Source organism: Arvicanthis niloticus, chromosome 8, assembly GCF_011762505.2.
Source record: "Arvicanthis niloticus isolate mArvNil1 chromosome 8, mArvNil1.pat.X, whole genome shotgun sequence".
Taxonomy (NCBI): domain Eukaryota; kingdom Metazoa; phylum Chordata; class Mammalia; order Rodentia; family Muridae; genus Arvicanthis; species Arvicanthis niloticus.
Window position 1 is genome coordinate 80,942,424 of NC_047665.1, and position 4,586 is coordinate 80,947,009.

The following is a 4,586-nucleotide window of genomic DNA, read 5'->3' on the forward strand; positions in this document are numbered from 1 at the left end:
ACACCAAAGGACAACCTCAATTTGGCAGTAAAGAAAGTCACACCTGCTGAGTTCAGAGGCAAATATTGAATGCCCAAGAATGGTGTCTACTGGGAACTCCACTTGGTGGGAGGAACCTCTTCTTCAACTGGAACATTGGTATCTAATTGCTTATGGTTTTTTTTACTTCTTTTTGACATTTGTAATAAATTAAAATGGGATTTTTATAAATAGCTCCTCAAGGTAGAAAAAATTAGGGAGGAATATATAATGTAAAGAAGAAAACAAACAAGAAAACAAGGAAGTTTTTTTAATTTCAAACTGACTTTTTTCCGGAGGAAGTAGATCAAACCTGCCTTTTCTACTGAGGATGAAGGGAGTTCATTGGGCATAGGAGTAAAATGGGACCAGATGTGAACACAGCTCGCCTTCGTTAGCCACATGACCTAGGACAAATTGTATAACCTCTTTTAAGCTTTGGTGAACTTAACAAGTAAGAAGGTAGTTAGTTGACATGATTCATGAAAGACTGTGTCTACAGTAAGTTCTTAATAAATGCCCATAGTTGTCTCTTGTCACCACTAACCCTGCCTTTTCTGACTCTCTCTCTCAGTGCATTTGCAAACAAATCTTACTGCTATGGCACATGGTATACTCAGTCAAAACAGACTGAGTCCTGTGAGCTGTTTTATTTTATTTTTGTTTTTATTTTTGGAAGTTCTGAGGATTTAACTTATGGCTTATACATACTAGACAAAAGTGTTCCTACTGAGCCATTCTCCCCAATTCTGAACAACACAGATATATATCCTGTCTCTTAACTCTCGTTCTCTATATGAGTAAAGCACTGGGCACTTGACACAAATGACCATTAGGTCCAAACTTAGTTTCACAGAAACTAGTGAAAATAAAACAACATGACAAGACAGACAGACATCATTAGATTTGTTGCCTCAAAAGTCCTTTCCACATTTCCCTTTAATCCAGTTTTCAAGCTTCAACCAGATTGGAGGTGTGTGTGTGTGTGTGTGTGTGTGTGTGTGTGCATGTGTGTGCATAAAACATACACATATATTTGTGTGTATATAGCTAACACACACATATATGTAGATCTACATATACATCATATATATGTATATATATATATATATATATATGTTGAATATTAAAATGCTTTTGTGTATTTATCTCCTGATGAGTGTGTATGGTCACACTTCATTGTACTCCTCAAGGTAGACAAACCTAGCTGAGAATTCAAGATAGAAGAGCTGGTTGAGAATAAAGTCAGAATGCCACCCAGCCTCTGTGAGAATTTCAAAATCCCACTTGGGAGAGTTCTTTCTCTCAACTATTTTTAGACCTCTTCATTAGGCCACATGGGCTCCCTCCCTCTCCTGACTTCTTCAGCTTTCCTGACCCATTCATTTCAGATGTGCAGCAGGGGGGAAATGCTATCTTCTAACTTTAGGCTCAAATGAGGAAATGATTGATGCAAATTTGTTGAAAGTTCAAGTTGGGTATGACTTCAATTGCTACAGGTAATCCCTGGGGCATCTCCACTAATTTGAATCCTTCACAAGAGATCATTTATTCGGCCTTCTCCAATCATTTACAAGTAAAGCAACCCTTTGAAGGTGAACTTTGCCCCTTTTGCTAAATTATTGGGCAATAAGAGGCATGACAATATTTTGCATTCCTATGGTGAATTATGCTTTTCTAAGAGCTTTCCCGGAAATAATTTCATTTCTCTCTAAAAACAAGCCTCACAGCTCAGTGGTGGTGGTGGTGGTTGCATAATAATCAGAATGTACTTAATCCCACTGAACTGTACATCAAAACATGATTAAAGTGGTTGATTTTACATTACATGTATTTTCTATGATAAAAATTTTAATTTAAATAGGACAGTGCATAGCTGGACAATATTGGGAAGTGGCATGTTTAAGTCGAGCCAGTGCAGCTAGAATGACCTCCAGTTCTCAGTTCTGTGATGTTTCCATGCATGACTCCAGCCTCTCTCCAGGCACCTGGCGTCAGCTATCTTCATTCGCTTTAGACCACTATCTTAGTAGGCTTATTTTTCCTTTTGGTCTTGCTTTTGTTGTTGTTGTTTTGTTTTTCTGTTGCTGTGAGAAAATATCCCGAAAAAACAACTTAAGGAAAAAAAGATTTTACTTTTGCTCATGGTTCCAGGTTCCATTCCAGCATAGTAAGGATGCCACATTGACAAGCGCTTGAGGGAACATTGCAGTCACATTCATGAGCAAAGAGAAATGAATTCATGCATGATGCCGAGAACTCAACGGCCTTTCTCCTTTCCTTAGCCCAGAGTCCAGAGGATGAAATGGTGTCACTCACATTCATGATAGATCATCTTCTCACCTCAATTGACCCACCTAAGAAAATTTCTCAGAGGCATGCTTACAAGCTCTTCCATTCCAGACAATTCTTCATTGTGATTCCCCTTTGCAGGTGATTCTATATTGTGTCAAGTTGCCAAGGAGTATAGTTGTGATAGTTAAATGGTTTAATTGTCAATTGACTCAATCTAGAATCACAAGAGAAGGAAGTCTTCATGAAGGACTATGTAGATCAGGTTAGTCTGTTAGCCTGTCTTTGAAGGGTTATCTTATGTTGAACAGAGTGGAGAGTTCTGCCCACTATAAGTGGCACTACTCCCTAGGCAGGGAAACTTGAACTATCTTAGAGCTGAACACAGGCAGGCAGGCATTTAATTCTCTCTCTGCTCTTGGCTGTGAATGTGACTAGCTGCCTTTTTCTCTTAAGGTGTTTTGGTCAGGATTTTTTTGTTTTTTGTTTTGTCTTTTTTTGGGGGGGCTAGTTTTTGTTTTAGTTTTGTTGTTGTTGTTGTTGTTGTTGTTTAATCACAGCAACAGGAAATAAAACTGGGATGGCCACCTATCTAATCACAACAAAAGGAACTAAAACTGATATGGCCACCTGTCATAGGAGATTCTCAGAAAGGATATTCATTTTAAACTCTAAAAATGCCGCACCCTCAAAAAACAATGATCTGCCTCATTGGCCATTGATTCTTTCCCTTCCAGCATAACCTACTTTCATGTCTACAAATTTCAGAAATCAGAACAAACATTACCAAGAAATCCATGTTGCTTTGATAAGTAACACCTAATTACCCATTCTGACCATCTCCAGAGTCTCACATGGAAATGAAATCAGAAAATAAACAAATAACAAAAACCTGGAAGTCAGAGCCCAACTTACTTTAAATATCAGTCCTACAGTGAAGTCTGTAGGTAGAACAAGCATGGCGTGGGAGGAAAATGAAATAATTGATGTGAATGTACATGCAGTTCCCAGGAACTAAGAATCAAATATGTCATTCTCCATGCTATAGAAATGAATACAAAATGAATAATTTAAGAGAAAAGAAAAATCTATATTATGTTTTCTGTAAAAATAATTAAGCTTTGTATAATATTTTATGATTTGCAAAATCACATCTTGTAAAAATACATTTTTTATAAGAGAACTAAAACATAAACTGCAATTATTATATTTATTCCCCTGTTATAAGTGGATAACAAAAGGACTGAGATTTTGCAGTTTTCTCTAGGATACCAGGTGGAAGAGGGTAGAGGTGGATCCCATGCCAGATCTACTTTTAAATGCTGTTCTGTCTTTATTATATTGTTAACATACTTTATGCAAGTTTCCAGCTGGATATTGATGGGCTCAGATTTAATAGGATTGAGAACTGAAAAATTTATTCCAAATAACAACAGAGTACAATTTTTTAAAATGATAAGGTGTGGGGGGGGGCACTAGTCAGGGAGGGAGGGAACACATAATCAAATGGCAGCTTGAGGACATACAGTTTCCCTGAATCCAGTTCTCCCACTCATGATCTCTTCACAACCAACTCCAGACTAAAAGTAGACCTCTTTCAGACATTTTCTTTCAAGGCTGAAGGGGAGTTGGGGAGACTGTTGAGCAGGAAAATTTCAAAGGCCACATCTGGGAAGTTGAGCATGATGGAGACAATGCTCTCCGCAGTGCCCCAGCCACGTGGGTTCAGTAACAGAGTATGTGCTGATTGCCTATCTTTAAAATCAATTGGGCCATGAGCAAGTCAGGTGTGCAGACTCCAGGAAGACATAAAAGGATTCTTGAAGTCCCCGTAAGGACTTCATCACCTTACAGCTAGCTACGGTAGGGAAGGCTGGCAACTGCGCTGTGCAGACAGATGATCCCTCTCCCATAATCGCACAGCTTCTCAGCTAGAAATTCATGTCTTTGAAAGGACAAAGAGATATTTTTCCACTTGCTATAAAAATATGGATCTTCCCCATAGTTGAAAACTCTGAATCTCTGGGGTCTGAGAAGGCAATGAGGATACCAAGAGAGATATTTCCAAAACCAGAGATTAGTGGATTTATGACCGTCCCAACTCAGGCGGTCCTCCCATGGTGCCCCACTGAACATGCTCAGTGGAGAAGTCTATGTCTCTTGCCTGGCAAGCACCTGCACAACTTCCAAACACAGAAGCAACTCCCTGGGGTCAGACTCCTTGATCAAACCAGCTGCTGCAAAGATGAATCATCGCAGGTGCTATTCATTCTCTC

General features: G+C 38.9%; 1 protein-coding gene across 1 annotated transcript in view; it reads right to left on the reverse strand.

Annotated features, from left to right (window-relative positions):
* The window catches only part of Opcml (opioid binding protein/cell adhesion molecule like), a 1,093,816-nt gene that overhangs the window by 950,873 nt on the left and 138,357 nt on the right, over window positions 1–4,586 (reverse strand). The gene's annotated exons all lie outside the window — the stretch shown is intronic.